This window comes from Solanum lycopersicum, chromosome 9, assembly GCF_036512215.1.
Source record: "Solanum lycopersicum chromosome 9, SLM_r2.1".
Lineage (NCBI taxonomy): Eukaryota > Viridiplantae > Streptophyta > Magnoliopsida > Solanales > Solanaceae > Solanum > Solanum lycopersicum.
The window spans coordinates 64,152,763-64,169,619 of NC_090808.1; the positions used below are offsets into that span (position 1 = coordinate 64,152,763).

Genomic DNA, 16,857 nt, shown 5'->3' on the forward strand with positions numbered 1-16,857 from the left:
AATTAGGAAAAAACTAAAATATTTTAAGCTATAAATTGTTTTCAACTCTTTTCATAAGCATTTTTGGAGTATTAATTAAAACTCAAGCATAAACTACTGTTCTAATATTAATAAAAATATTTGTCAAATTAATTAGCAAAACATAAAAATACTACTCTTAATTATTATTAGATGAGAGAGAGTTGCTCGAATAATAAATACCCTTTACTTTCAATATGAAGGTTGTGAGTTTGAGTCACAAAAATAACCAAAGAGAAGGAAAAGAACTCTTAATTACGATTTTTTTGGAAAAATACTTTGCCTAAAACAAAATTTAGAAGTTTGACCAAAGCAAAAAGAATTCATTAAGTTAGTTATAAAGGAACCGTAATATATAACTTATTTAATAGATAAAATAATTATATAAAAATAAAATTTAATTATAATAAAAAAATGAATTGTGCTCAAATTGTTATTTAGGGTATTAAATGTGCGTGCATTTTTATTTTCAAATGTCCTCATTATCACGTTAACATACACAACACCTATCTTATATTTGATATAAAATTAAATATAAATTGTCATATAACTTTTTTTTACGCTAGTTACTTATATAACATTTGGTTTTCATGTTAAATTTGTATAAGTTATAGAAAATTGTATAACGTAATTAAAATATATATCTTATAGTTGATGCTAACTTTAGGTATCAATTTATTACTAATTTCAAATAATGACTACTAAACTTTGTCAATCTAACAGATCTTGCAATAGCCATGTTCTATTGCTTTGATCTTTTCAATTTGAATAATAATAATTAATTATTATATGTTCTAAAATGATAGTGGTAAGGAAAAAAACAATTTTTCTTTTTCTTATGATGCTTATGGTATCAATTAAAAATTAAAATCACGATAAACAAGGGAAACTATTGGCGGCTTACTTTGACCCAAAATATAATAGCTTAACGATAGACATTATAATAAATATTTATAAAATAGAAAAACAAAATGTAAGACCAAAGTTTCATGGGATGAGCTGTATAGTGTCTGTCATTGTGAATTTGCCATCATAAATTGAATATTTCTTACCCAAGAATTGCATTAGAAAAAACTATTTGCATATATTTAAAGTGTTTTTTTTGCATTTTTACGTTTTTTGTCAAAATAGTCAATAAAGTTGTATGTATTATAATATGATTATAAATTTTAAAAAATAAATTTTTTTATATATATTTAATTATTGACGAATAAAATTACTTTTTTATTTATGATTTTTTAAAAAACGTATAAAGTTATAAAAGAAAAAGTATCGAGTTTAAATTGTTTATCGTGCTCCTCTCTACTGGTGGACATGTAAGTTATTACGCTCAGGAAAATTTTAAAAAGGAAAAGAAGACTTTAGACTATATGTTGGACAAAAAAAAATATCTATATCAATTTTTACGTTAAATAATAGTGCTTAGGAGTTAGGAGTATTAGTTTATCATGATTAAGTAAAAACAATTAAATATATTGTATATATATTGGATTGATATGAAACTACGTATGAACAAAAAAATTCATATATTCTAATTTGGCTTTTTCCAAATGACTTAAAGGGCGAGAAGAAGTGTTGGCATTTCTATCCAATTAAAAGAACTATTTATTTATATTATAATAAACACCAATTTGAAGTTTATGTATTTTTTTTTAACTTTTTTTTAAAAAAATAATTTAGTGTTTTATATCGATATAAAAATCAAAGATCAATTATTCCAAATTCGTACAGTATAGGGCCTTATTCAGAAAAAATCTTTTTAATTTTTTTTATATTCAAAGCTTAAATTTTAAAATTCTAATGAAGAGAATTATCATTTCCTCGTAGCATTAAATAAATAAATAAATAAAATGTTTATATAAGTATGCGCAAAGTTGCAAGTTGCAATGGTACATTGCGTGAAAGCATATTGTTGACGACGTCTCAAGTCTCAACTCTCAAGGAAATACAAAAGCAACCTCGCTAGCTTGAGTACATTTAAACATGAATATTATTCAAATTTTAAAATATAAAGTCAAACGTTTATTAAGTTTGAAAATACTACAATTCAAGTAAAAAAATTAAGGGTGAAGGCCCGCCACCAAAAGGTTGTGACGTCAAAGATCTGCGTTAATACATGCATTAATTATTTCTTTCGTTGCTCAAACTCGTGACTTATAAATTATAAAAAAAAATAACTATATTTCTCTAAATTGTACATTTTCCCATTCTATTTCACATTTGTTTTCTCAAAAATTATCATCCGCATAAATAAAATAAAAAATAAATGATAGATTCACAATCTTGACAAAAGTACATGACTATAGCAAAAATAGTTACTACACATTAACAGAAGTGATAAAATCTTTATTGACATTAGTTATTGTCATCAGATCCAATATCGCTATAGGCTTTAAAACCATTAAATATAGATATTTAACAATAATTAAACTATATAATGCTGTGAATTAACTATGGCTAAAAATTATTTTTGGTATAATAATTCATAAAATAATTATTTTTTTCCAAAAGGTTGCACGCAAAATTCCAATCTAAGGATTATTATGCTTTTTGACAAATTGGAAGAGTTGTTAATCACCTTTCCACCTCAGTTAATGGTGGCTATTGATTAATTAGAAGAACAAATCTAGTTTTATCCTTTACTCCATATGTATTTATAATTATATTATCTATTATATTTTGATGAGGCTATGAAATTATGAAAATTTTAAGTCTTTATTTTTATCTTTTATTGATGCATATATTTATATGATTTTCATACGATGATGATATGTTGTATATATACACTGATACACATTAATTTTTAAAATAGATATTTACACTTATATAATATATACTTTTGTTTTTGCTGTTGTTGCAAAATAGTGCCAAATACCCCTTAATAAAGAGTGTCTCCACTGGGAGATTTGATTTTATTGATTTTTATAAAAAAAAAATTTAGTTTTATGTCAATTTACCAAAGATAAGAATTTATTTCCACCATATATATTCATGCATTTTTTTTCCAAAAAAATTATTATATTTTATAGTGATAATATAATACTTGTGAATGTAGAGATTAATGGTTGGTCTCATAATGACTAGATCTTACATTAGATATGGATTGTTGAAAAGCAATATTTTAGTGTTAGAAATTGTTCTTTTCATCATAGGCTAATGGCTCAAACTACACAGAATCCCTTCCTTTAATTAAAAAATAATAATAAAAAAATATTGTATTAATTTAATCTAAATACAAATAGACCAGTCTTGGTGTAAAGTCCATTCAATTTGCAATCAATTAATTAACCACAATCGTGGTATAATGATTATCTTTATCACTACGTGCTTTTGAGTTTGAGTTTTAGATATGACCTTTTTATTTATTAAAAAATCTCTTTTAATAAGTCTTATGCAATATGAATTTAAATTAAATAGAGATTGAAAAACAATTAAATAAACCTGTTTAGAAATATCCACTAGGATTTGTTTTTAAGAATTTTTGGAGTTCAAATGTCACCGGAGAGGCGGGCTAACTAGGAAGCTCTGAGTTCAAATAAATTCTTTAAACTGCTTAAACAATGTATTCGTATTAATAAATTTATTAAATATGTAAAATTCGATTATTTTCACTTAAAATTGTTATAATAATTTTAAAATCCATAAAATTAAAATCATAATAAATAAAAGAAAACTATTGGCGGCTAAAATATAATATGCATAAAGATAATATTATAAAAAACAAAATTGAATATTTGTTAGCCGCCGTTTGACCCATTTTTTTTGATTATTTGGATATATATATAATTATATTTATATTTTCAGCCCAAATGACCGTTACATATACAAACACTCTTCTCTTCTCTTCAAAATTTGTGACCGTTGTTTTCTCCCAAAATCAGGGTTTTCATCAAGCTTCTTTCTCAGATTTTGCTCGTTTGTCGATCTTCATTGCATATAATGGACTGAATTTCACAAATTGTGTGTGTGGTTCGGCAAATTGATCAAATATGTAAGTTTTAAGCATATTAATCTTGAGGTTTTTTCAATACCCAAAACTGATTTTGTTCGATTTTATTTGAATTTTGAAGATTGATTTTTTTGTTTTTGAGTTAGGGCATACGAAGAAGTTGCTATAAAATTTGTATTGTATCCAATTTGGCGTTTTCATCTGTGTTTTGTTTGTTTGACATGAAAATTCATTTGTGTTCGGGGATTTAAGTTGAAGTGATCAAAATTTAAGATTCAGAGGATTGAACCTTATTTATCTTTGAAGTTATAGGTTCGTATCTACTATTTGTTGCAATGTTCATGGAAATTCATATATAAACTTATTCAATGCGTTGAAAGGACCATATGCTATATACATCCGCTTCTGACCATGCGGTAGAATTTCATTAAGTTTTTTTTAGGATTCCCTGGTTTGTTGTCTGAGTTGGGATCATGGCAGACTTCCAAAATTTTCAATTAGATGTCTCTTTCATCTGTTTTTTTTATGTGATCTTGTATCGATCTTACTGATTGAACGAACCTGAGTTCATTTACCCGAAACTTCCCAAGTTTGAGCTTTAAACAATCATGTATTCTGCTTACACTGGTGCTGGAAAACAACTTGCTTTTGGTAGTGTTTAAAGACCAAGTTACATGTTGATCTGTCTTTCTTTGATTCCCTCGTTTAAGCATATAATGGATTGAATTTTTTTTTGTTTATCAATGGAATCTTTGGCTTCAGAATCCTTTACAGATAGATAGAATTATGTTCTTGCTACTAGGATTCTTGCTTCAATCATATTGCTGCTTTGTTGCGTTAAGTGCATAGTAGAGATTCAAGCGCCACAAAAGCTCTCTGTTAGTAACTAAGCTCCACAAAAGCTCTCTATCAGTAACTAATCCTACTCTTTTATTCTCTCCGTTCACTTTAGTTGTCTACTTTGAACTTGATGAAATCGCAACTGCTCCTCCTGCCTAGCTAGGTAATAGAGAAGCTCTAGCATTGATCAATAGGGAGCCTTTGGTTGCAATTTTTTGGGATTTTATTAAATATTGCAGTAAGTAGATATGTTTAAATTTTGTGAACTGAAGGGGTAGAAAGGATATTCATCGAGTCAACTTCGTCTTGTCAAGTGAAAGGGAAGCCGACATACCTGTTATACAGGTGTAAGATGGGCTGCATATGTCCAATCTACAGGGGAAGTAGATGATATACTTCCCCTTTGGGTGCTGCAAATGTTGTCGCTGCTGCTGGTGGACCTGTCTTCTGAAGCAGGTGGATGGTTTGGTGCTGTTATTTTAATTGTCACATAAAAAGAAAAAGTTAAATAAGAAGAATAGATCACTTCCTATTTTTCTTTGCGTAGTTGGACCATATGATTTGGTGGTGCTGTTTACACTCATAAGAGAGCAGTTGTAAGATACTTGGTAGATCAGTACATAATGGATAGTGATAATGTTAGCGGTAGTTGAATTTTGAGAATGACATAATAATTTCCCACTGTATTTGACCTTGTGTTGTGCAGGAGGAGAGGCATGTGATGAACAGCCACTCGGAGAGATAAATACGATCTGGGTGCTGGAGATGTTTAAGTAAAGCTTGGCTTGTTTGATAGGGTATTGTCCTGAAAGTTGTCGTGGTGAAGCAGACCAAGGCCAAGCAGGTCGAGAATAACAGCCATCCACTTGGTAAATGTTGCATCCAACTGCTTGTTCTTTTGACACGTAGTTCACATGATATGCTTCAGTTTTAAAATCATAATTCTAATGTGTTTTTCATTTTTCTTTGTATGTGACACCCGCATCGAGACTTATTCGAGTGAAAGGGAAGCAGAAGTAGATATACAGTGATGGGGCCAAAGCCTAAATTGCAGCAGCAGAGCCCAAAAAATGTGATTTACTTCTTTCCAATTTATTGCTTTAGTTGTAATTATTTGCGTTAATCTAACTTTAGCTTTAGTTTGATTTAATTAGATTCTCCTAAATATACCTAATAATTCTAATCAAATATACCTTATTTTCAAGGGATACATTGCTTTTCTTTACTTGAAATAACATTTTTTATTGATTAATGTTTTCAGTCGATAACCTAATTATATTGATAAAAATTAAAGTTTTAGTCAAGTGTCATATTTTTCAATCAACTTTTTTAAAAAATATTTTTCTCAAATTAATTTATGTTTAAAATGTTTCAGGTGGGCACGTCGCCATGCGGAGGTAAGGCGGAGGTAAGGGGGAAGATGGGGTACGGGTGAGTAGACAAGGGGAAGGGGGGGGGGGTAGGTAGGGCTAGGATGGGGGGTTGGGGGTAGGGTAGGGTAGGGGTTGGGATAGGAGGGGCGCGGAGCCTCGAGGGTCGGGGTGTAGGGGAAGGGGTAGGAAGGGGGAAGGGTAAGAGGGGGGGGGGGGTCCACGGGGCATAGAGCCTCGAGGGCCGGGGTAGAAGAGGGGGGGGGGGGGGGGGCGGTCCTCGGGGTAGGAGGGGGGGCGGTCCTCGGGGCGCGGAGCCTCGAGGGCCGGGGTAGGAGGGGGGGCGGTCCTCGGGGCGCGGAGCCTCGAGGGCCGGGGTAGGAGGGGGGGCGGTCCTCGGGGCGCGGAGCCTCGAGGGCCGGGGTAGGAGGGGGGGCGGTCCTCGGGGCGCGGAGCCTCGAGGGCCGGGGTAGGAGGGGGGGCGGTCCTCGGGGCGCGGAGCCTCGAGGGCCGGGGTAGGAGGGGGGGCGGTCCTCGGGGCGCGGAGCCTCGAGGGCCGGGGTAGGAGGGGGGGGGGCGGGGCGGTCCTCGGGGCGCGGAGCCTCGAGGGCCGGGGTAGGAGGGGGGGGGGGGGGGCGGTCCTCGGGGGGCGGAGAGCCTCGAGGGCCGGGGTAGGAGGGGGGGGGGGGGGCGGTCCTCGGGGGGCGGAGCCTCGAGGGCCGGGGTAGGAAGGGGGGGGGGGGGGGGGCGGTCCTCGGGGCGCGGAGCCTCGAGGGCCGGGGTAGGAGGAGGAGGGGGGGCAGTCCTCGGGGCGCGGAGCCTCGAGGGCCGGGGTAGGAGGAGGGGGGGGGGGGGGGGGGGGTCCTCGGGGCGCGGAGCCTCGAGGGCCGGGGTAGGAGGGGGGGGGGGGTCGGGGCGCGGAGCCTCGAGGGCCGGGGTAGGAGGGGGGGGGGCGGTCCTCGGGGCGCGGAGCCTCGAGGGCCGGGGTAGGAGGGGGGGGGGGGTGGTCCTCGGGGCGCGGAGCCTCGAGAGGGCCGGGGTAGGAGGGGGGGAGGGCGGTCCTCGGGGCGCGGAGCCTCGAGGGCCGGGGTAGGAGGAGGGGGGGCGGTCTTCGGGGCGCGGAGCCTCGAGGGCCGGGGTAGGAGGGGGGGGGGGCGGTCCTCGGGGCGCGGAGCCTCGAGGGCCGGGGTAGGGGGGGGGGGGGGGCGGTCCTCGGGGCGCGGAGCCTCGAGGGCCGGGGTAGGAGGGGGGGGGGGCGGTCCTCGGGGCGCGGAGCCTCGAGGGCCGGGGTAGGAGGGGGGGGGCGGTCCTCGGGGCGCGGAGCCTCGAGGGCCGGGGTAGGAGGGGGGGAGGGCGGTCCTCGGGGCGCGGAGCCTCGAGGGCCGGGGTAGGGGTAGGGGGGTGGGCGGTCCTCGGGGCGCGGAGCCTCGAGGGCCGGGGTAGGGGTAGGGGGGTGGGCGATCCTCGGGGTGCGGAACCTCGAGGGCCGGGTGTAGGGGTAGGAGAGGGTGGGCGGTCCTCGGGGTGCGGAACCTCGAGGACCGAGTGTAGGGGTAGGAGAGGGTGGGCGGTCCTCGGGGTGCGGAACCTCGAGGGCCGGGGTAGGGGTAGGGGGGTGGGCGATCCTCGGGGTGCGGAACCTCGAGGGCCGGGTGTAGGGGTAGGAGAGGGTGGGCGGTCCTCGGGGTGCGGAACCTCGAGGACCGAGTGTAGGGGTAGGAGAGGGTGGGCGGTCCTCGGGGTGCGGAACCTCGAGGGCCGGGGTAGGGGTAGGGGGGTGGGCGGTCCTCGGGGCGCGGAGCCTCGAGGGCCGGGGTAGGGGTAGGGGGGTGGGCGATCCTCGGGGTGCGGAACCTCGAGGGCCGGGTGTAGGGGTAGGAGAGGGTGGGCGGTCCTCGGGGTGCGGAACCTCGAGGGCCGGGTGTAGGGGTAGGAGAGGGTGGGGTGCCTGGAGGGCCGGGGTAGGGTAGGAGAGGGAGGGTCCTCAGGGGGCGGTGCCTGGAGGGCCGGGGTAGGGTAGGAGAGGGAGGGTCCTTAGGGGGCGGTGCCTGGAGGGCCGAGGGTAGGGGGCGGTCCTCAGGGGGCTGTCCTCTGGGTGCGGAAACTCGAGGGCCGGGGTAGGGTAGGAGAGGGGGGTCCTCAGGGCGCGGTGCCTCGAGGGCCGGGGGTAGGGGTAGGAGAAGGGGCGGTCCTCGGGGCGCGGAGCCTCGAGGGCCGAGGGTAGGGGGAGGGCCTTGGGGCGCGGAGCCTTGAGGCAATTCTTTCTTTAAAGTTGCTTAATTTTTGGAGATCTACGTGGTAAACTCAATCCCTTTATTCAATTTGACTTTCATTTTTTCCTTATAATTTTTCCCTATATATGTATGGTCAAAAACCGATAAATGTAAAACTATAAAATCCTATGGAAGTGTGTGTGTGGTATTTTTTGCATGGATATCGAAAAAATAATCAGATTTGATAAAAAAATCGCGTCGATCGGATATTGAAGTGACGATTTATGTCCGTTTGAAGTTCAAAATTTTACAACTACCTCTTTAATGTTACATTTGTTGAAACATCAAATGACAGTAACTTTTTCCTCGAGTATATTTTAGAGGCGATTCTTTCTTTAAAGTTGCCTATTTTTTGGAGATCTACGTGGTAAACTCAATCCCTTTATCCGATTTGATAACGTATCAAGCTTGTGACCCACAAATTCTCCCTCTAACCAAAACTCTCAAAGCCCTTAAGACTACATTGTGAATGCTAATTAAGTTAGAAGGAACATGCCTCTATTTATAGAGTCCTAAACCTTTTCCTACCAGAAAAAGGATTAGTCAATCCAAAACCTTTTCCTAAAAGGAAAACCTATTTATGGTAAGAAATCAGGACACATAAAATACAACAAATCTCCCCCTTGGCCTGAAACAATTTCTCCAACAAAATCTTGCAAAGGAAGAAGTTGTTAAAATTTTGGTTTGATGTTAAAATTTTGAAGTATTGACTAAATTAAATTTGGTTAATTTTGCAAAGGAAGAAGTTGATGTTTTGTGATTTGAGCTTGTCCATTGGTATAACTGTTTCAGCTTATTTGAACAAATTGGCATAAAAAATGTTGTGTTAGAAAAAGAATATTGTTGTGACTATTTATGGAAATAAATTTGGATAATTTCTTAATAAGAGCCTGTAAATGCGGATATATGTGTTAAAAATGGTGTGATTATATTTGATGGTTCCCCGACTTATTACAGAGGTCGTCATAGAGTTCTTTGTGGGAAAAAAATTATGTGCTATGGGGCGCCAAATTGGTATGTTTATTGATGAATTGGGTAATTCCTAAAAAAGGAATGTAAATGTGGAAATAGGTGTTACATTAGCATACACTCGAAAAATTAAAAAATTCAGTAATTCCTAGAAAAAAGGGCCTTTAATGCGGAAATAAATGTTACAAACGGTATGAGTATACAAGGTGGTCTCCAATTCATTACAAAAGTCCTCATAATTTTTTTTGAGAAATTTTTTTTGGGTGCTCCGGGGCTAATACCCGAAAATTGAGGAACGTGTAAATGTGGATATATGCGTGAAAAATGGTGTGAAAAATATGTCGTGGTTCTCTAAATCATTACGGAGATCCTCATAAAATTTCTTGAAAAAAAAATGGGTGCTCCGAGACACTTGATCCATGCACTAATATACACAAAAATATGAAGAATTCGGTGATTCCTAAAAAAAGTCTGTAAATGAGGAAATAGGCGTTATGAAGATGGTGTAAGTATACGTGATGGTTCCTAACTCATTATGAAGACCGCCATAATTTTTTTTGACAAAAACAAATTGTGCTCCGAGGCGCCAGATCCATATGCTAATAGACACGAAAAATCTAGAAATTTAGGTAATTCCTAATTCTTTTTTATAAATACGGAAATAGACGTTAAAATGGTGTGAATACAAGTGGTGTTTCCTTAACTCATTACGAATATCAACATAAAATTTTTTGAAAAAAAAAATTTAAGTGCTTCGGTTTGCATGATCCATAGGCTAATAATACGCACGAAAATCGAGGAATTCGAGTAATTCCTAAAAATGGCCTGTAAATATGGATATAAACGTTAAAATAGTATGAGTATACATGGTAGTTCCCCGACTCTATTGTCCAGACACTATATGAGATTGCTAGAAATTAACATGAGTACTACTTTACACCCTTTTTTCGGGTTGGGCTTCTTATACCTAAGCCCGGCCCAGCTTCGGGAATAGTCCAACGAATGAGCGGTTGTCATGAAGAACTCAAAGGTTGCTCAAGACCCCTTTTAACTTTGACTGCTTGTACTAATTCACTATTCACCCACCTGTCTAACCTGCTTTCTGCTTAAATTTTTTTCTGTGGCAAGCGCCACCCTTCTTGTCTACCTAGCATGAATATAAACCTGAATTTTGTAAAAAAAAAAAATTTAATGAAAATATGGATAATGAAATCACAAATTCCATTGAATTTTTTTTTTTGAATTGATTACTCTGTATATGTAGAGAAGACCAAACTATGTTTTCATTTCAAAATAGATTTAAACCAATTAAAACATACGAAAATATTTTTGATTTTTTATTTAGTGGTAAAATCACCTCTGCTATAATTGCCGACACAAAAAATCAGCACCAAAAAACTGTTGGAGCATAATCATTCTTGTACCCTTCATACTTTAGTGACTTCTTCAGTAGACTCAAACACATATAGTAGAAAACAGATTGTTTTATGATTTTTCACGTTTTAACTATCGGTTGTTTGTGTTTTTCTATTTGAAGTATTATTGTTTATAACACATACTTTCTTCGTCCCAATTTATGTGACACTTTTTAGATTTCGAGATTCAAACAAGTCTATCTTTGACCTAAATTTTTCATACGTCTTTTACATATTTTGAATTATCAATTATACATTTTATAAATACATAAATTTCATTTCAAAAAAGATTTAAGATTTCATGTGTAAATAGCCGTTCAAATTTAATCCGTTTAACTCTTGAAAAACAAAAATATCACATAAATTGAAATAGAGGGATTATTAACTATCAACTATTTTCTTTTTAAATTTGAGTAATGGTGCTATTTCAAATAGAAAAATTGTGTTTTTTTTTTCTTATTTGAACTATTATCATTTATAACATACTTTAACTATCAATTGGTCTCTCTTTAAATTTTTATAACACACTTTAACTATTAAATATTCTCTCTTTAAATTTGAAAGATGGTGATATTTCAAATAGATAAATTGATTTATAACAAATCTTAACTATCAAGTATCCTCTTTTTAAATTTGAATGGTGGTGATATTTCAAATAATGTTTTTTTCAATTTGAACTATAATTTAGGTTTGGTAATGAGAAAAGTTTCATCCACAAATGTCAAATTCAATTATCTTGGGGAATCACCTATATTGGAATAGTGCATGCCCATTGCCCACACTACTTTTTTTTTTTTTTTGATTTAAGTTATCCATAATTTCTTAAAATTATCCACGTAATTTACTTAGACACTTTAATCAGAACTATTATCTATTAGACACTCTAATGTTAACAAATATGTATGGTTGGACATAAATAGAAACTTGCTTTAAAAATGTTATGCCTCAAGTCACACGCATTGTCTCAAAATAATCCCAAATCAAATCACGACACATGGACCTAATCTAGCCATATAATATAAATTCTCAATTTTAAAAAATGAAAAAAATATTCGAAATCGTAATTTGTATAATTCTCTTTTTCTTTTCCAAATTAAGTATTAGTCTATCATAGATGAGAACTTCTTGAAAAAAAAACTTCGACACGTTTCATATTTTAAATATATTGTTGTAATAATAATACCCAAAAAGAATTTTAAGAAATATTCCGAATTAATCACATATAGTTACATGTGACTAAGCAAATAATACATAATTAATGAAAAATTATGAATCTCGTTCCAGTAAATCAGATCTATTTTCTTAAATAAATATAGTAGCAACATATGATAAGTCTACCTTGTTAGTGACGTACTTTCAAAGTTCAACTTCAAAGACAACAATTGATAAATATTTTTCAAATCATGATGTGTAAATATTTATTTCGATTGGTAAATTTACATTGTTATTCACCTTGTTTGTAGGGTCTTTATTCGTTGATTTGTTAGGTAACCACGGAAAAATTCATTTTATGTAACTACTGATTTGGTGTGATCACATGTTACTATAACACTATATTTGGATCATTGTTATCCATTGTTTTGTATTGTATTGTTACTATACCTACAATGTTTGTTTTGTTTGTTATTTAAAATGTATTGTACGTTAAATTTCGTTGTTACATAATAATGAAAACTCCTATTTTATGGAACAACCAATTTGGTGTGTTCCCATTGTTACTTAATTTCTTTTTTCAATTATATCTTTATATAATATTTCAAAATACTGTTTTACCTTTTACCTTAATTATTTAAATCTAGTCAAACTACTACCCTAGGATAATTAAGGATATTCTTGTAAATTTATAAATTATAATACAGTACGATACAATCAAACCAAATAACTAAAAAGTTTTTAAACAACAACAAACAATACAGTCTAGCCAAACATTGTATCTACCACACAATACAGTACAATATAATTCAATACATTATGAAACAATGGATAACAATGATCCAAACAAAGTGTAATATTTTCTTCTTATTTTGTCTATATTTATTATTTAATGATTATATTTCATTGTTTACCCAACCTTTTTTGGGAGTATGTTTTCTAATTTATCAGAAAATCAAGAAAAAGATACAACGAAGAAATATCAATTCCCTGAAATAAATCAATTATCTTTGACCAAGTATAATTCTTTTATTTCAAACGGTTCAAGTGATCACATCTGTTGATCAACAATCAAAAACTCTCAATCAGAACCCTCTATTTTAATCACTATTGGAAATGTTTGTAGTTGCTTCCAATTACCGCGTGTATAGGATAACTATGGCAAAACCCATACATTTTCATGGTAAAACGAGCCTCAGATTAGGTAAATTCATATTCTATCGATTTTTATGTGATATAGACCATCATCTTTTTTGGTGATTCAGAATTACAACGTCATTTTTATCAAAAATTTACATGGACATCTGTTAAGACCTTAGATATGGATCTAATTGGCCACCACAGCTAAAACGACCCATTTTAGAGGTCAAACGAGCCTCAAAGTCGGTAAATCCCCCCCCCCCCCCCCCCCCCATTTTCGCCATTTTTTGTATGCTATAGCCCACCATTTTTTTGGTGATCGGGATTCTGACATTTTTCTGGCAAAAAATTACCGGTATGTTCATTAAGACGTTAGCTATTGAGTCGATTGATCACCATGTCCAAAACGACCCATTTTCAAGGTCAAACGAGCCCTAGATAAGGTAAACCCCCAATTTTGTTAATTTTTCTGTGCTATAGTTCATGGGAATTTTTGTGATCCGAAATTACATCGTGATTTTTGCCTAAAACTTAAATGTCCCTTACGACCTTATATGTGTAGAAAGATTTTTACCACGACAAAAACAACCTATTTTAAAGGCCAAATAAGCCGTAGAGCATGTAAATTCTCCATTTTGCCAATTTTCTTGTGCTATAGTCCACCATCTTTTTTGGTGATCCGGAATTCCGACGTCATTTTTGCCAAAAATTTACATGGACATCCCTTAAGACCTTATCTATGGAGTTTGTTGGTCATTACGATCAAAACAACCCATTTTAGAAGTCAAACGAGTCCAGAGCAGGTAAACCCCCGATTTCGCCAATTTTTGTGTGCTATAGTCAACTATCTTTTTTGGTGATGAAAAATTCCAATGTCTTTTTTGCGCTAAATTTATATGTAAGTCCGTTAAGACCTAAGCTATGAAGAAGGTTGGCACCAAAATCAATACGACCCATTTTCAAGGTCAATAGAGCCCAAATTAGGTAAAACCGTCATTTTGCTAATTTTCGTGTGCTATAGTCCATCATCTTTTTTTGGTGATCCAGAATTCTGACGTAGTTTTTGCAAAAAATTTAGTTGTACGTCTGTTAAGACTTAGCTATGGAGCCGGTTGGTCACCACGACAAAAATAACCCATTTTCAAGTCAAACGAGCTCTAGAGCAGGTAAACCCGCATTTTATCAATTTCTGTGTGCTATAGTCCATGGATTTTTGGTGATTCAGAATTTCAACGTGATTTTTGTCGAAAACTTACATAGACCTCCGTCAAGACCTTATCTATGGAGTAAGTTGATCACCACAACAAAAACAAACCAATTTTCAAGGTCAAACGAGTCATAGAATAGGTAAACCCACAATTTTGCTGATTTTCGTGTGCTATATTATATAGTCCACCATCTTTATTGGTGATCTGCAATTTCGACGTCAGTTTTGCCAAAAATTTACATTGACGTCTATTAAGACCTTAGATATGCAGCCAATTGGTCACCATAGCCAAAATGACTCATTTTATAGGTCAAACGAGCATAGAGCATGTAATCCACGTATTTCGCCAATTTTCGTTTGCTATAGTCCACCATCTTTTTTGGTGATCCAGAATTCTGATGTAATTTTTGCCGAAAATATACTTGTACTTATGTTACGACCTTAGCTATAGAGTCGGTGGTCACCACGGCTAAAAAACATATTTTCAAGGTCAAACAAGCCCTAGAGCAAGTAAATCCCCTATTTTTTGATTTTCATGTATTATAGTAAATGAGATTTTTGGTAATCCGGAATTCCGATGTGAGTTTTGATAAAACTTAAATGGACGTCCGTTATACAATATCTATGGAGTCAGTTTTTCACCATGACAAAAATGACCTATTTTCAAGGTAAAACGAGCCTAGAGCAAGTAAATTCATTTTGTTGTGATAGTTCATAATCTTTTATGGTGATCCATATTCCGACATCATTTTTGCCAAAAATTTTCATGGACATCTTTTAAGACCTTGGCTATGGAGCCATTTGGTTACCACGGTCAAAATGACCCATTTTAGAGGTCAAACGATCCACACTGCGCGTAAACCCCCCATTTGACCAATTTTGTTGTGCTATAGTCAACTATTATTTTTGGTGATGCGGAATGCTGATGTCTTTTTTTATAAAAAATTTACATGTACATCTGTTTAGACCTTATCTGTGGAGCCGGTTGGTCACCACGATCAAAACGGCCAATTTTCAATGTCAAATGAGTCGTAGAGTAGGTAAACCCCAAATTTTGATGATTTTCGTGTGCTATAGTCCATGGGATTTTTTGTGATCTAGAATACCAACGTAATTTTTGCCGAAAATTGATGTGGACGTCTTATAAGACCTTTTCTATGGAGAGAGTTTGTCACCACAGCAAAAAGGACTCATTTTCAAGGTCAAAAGAACCCGAGAGAAGGTTATAACACAATTTAATCAATTTTCATGTGCTATAGCTCACTATCTTTTTTGGTTATCCGAAATTCCGACATCATTAGAAAATATACATGGACATCTGTTAAGACCTTAGATATGGAGCTAGTTGATCACCACGGCCAAAACAACCCATTTTACAGGTCAAACAAGTCTTAGAGCAGGTAAACCCCCACATTTTGCCAATTTTCATGTACTATAGTCGACCATCTTTTTGGGTAATCCGGAATTTCAACGTATATTTTTCAAAAAATTTACCTGTATGCCCTTTAAGACCTTAGATATTGAGTTGGTTGGTTATGCCGGTCAAAACGACTCATTTTCAAGGTTAAACGAGCCCAGTGCAAGTAAAACCTCCTATTTTTTTGATTTTTGTGTGATATTATCCATGAGATTTTTGGTGATCCTGAATTTCGATGTGATTTTTGTCAAAATTTACATGGACGTTTGTTAAGACCTTATTTATGGATCCAATTGGTCACCATGGAAGAAATGAATCATTTTCAATATCAAACGAGTCCTAGAGCAGGTAAACACACAACTTTGCTGATTTTGTGTGCTATAAAGCACCATCTTTTTTGGTGATCTAAAATACCGATGTCATTTTTACAAAAAAATATGTGGATGTCCGTTAAAACCGTATCTATGGAGCTAGTTGGTCACCACGACTAAAATGACCCATTTTTGAGGTCAAACGAGCTGCAGAGTATGTAAACCACCTTATTTCGTCAATTTTTGTGTGTTATATAGTTCACCATCTTTTTGGTGATATGGAAATTTGACATCGTTTTTCCCAAAAAATTTACTTGTATGTCCGTTAAGATCTTATAAATGGATCCAATTGGTCACCACGGCCAAAACGACGCATTTTCAAGTTCAAACGAGCCCTAAAGCATGGTAAACCCCCATTTTATCGATTTTGTGTGCTACAGTCTATGGAATTTTAGGTGATCTATAATCCCAACATGAATTTTACTGAAAATTTACATGGACATTTTTTAAGATCTTATCTATAGCTCCAGTTGGTCACCACGACAAAAACGATTCATTTTCAAGGTAAAACGAGAGTCAGAGTAGGTAAACCTCTATTTTGTCGATTTTAGTATGCTATAGTCCACCATATTTTTTTGGTGATCAAAAATTTCGACGTCATTTTTACGAAAAGTTTACATAGACATCTTGTAAGAACTTAGCTATGGAGTCAGTTGGTCACCATGGCCAAAACAACCCATTTTAGAGGTCAAACAAGTCCAGAGCAGGTAAACCCCCATATTTCGCTAAATTTTCG

The 16,857-nt window shown here is 36.8% G+C and overlaps 1 long non-coding RNA gene across 1 annotated transcript; it reads left to right on the forward strand.

The window, feature by feature from the left end:
* The first annotated feature begins 3,808 nt into the window (after positions 1–3,808).
* Positions 3,809–6,254, forward strand: LOC104649343 (uncharacterized). Its single transcript, XR_011211710.1, has 3 exons — positions 3,809–4,009; positions 5,514–5,879; positions 6,183–6,254. It is a non-coding gene; the product is annotated as an uncharacterized lncRNA (long non-coding RNA).
* The last annotated feature ends 10,603 nt before the right edge of the window (positions 6,255–16,857 follow it).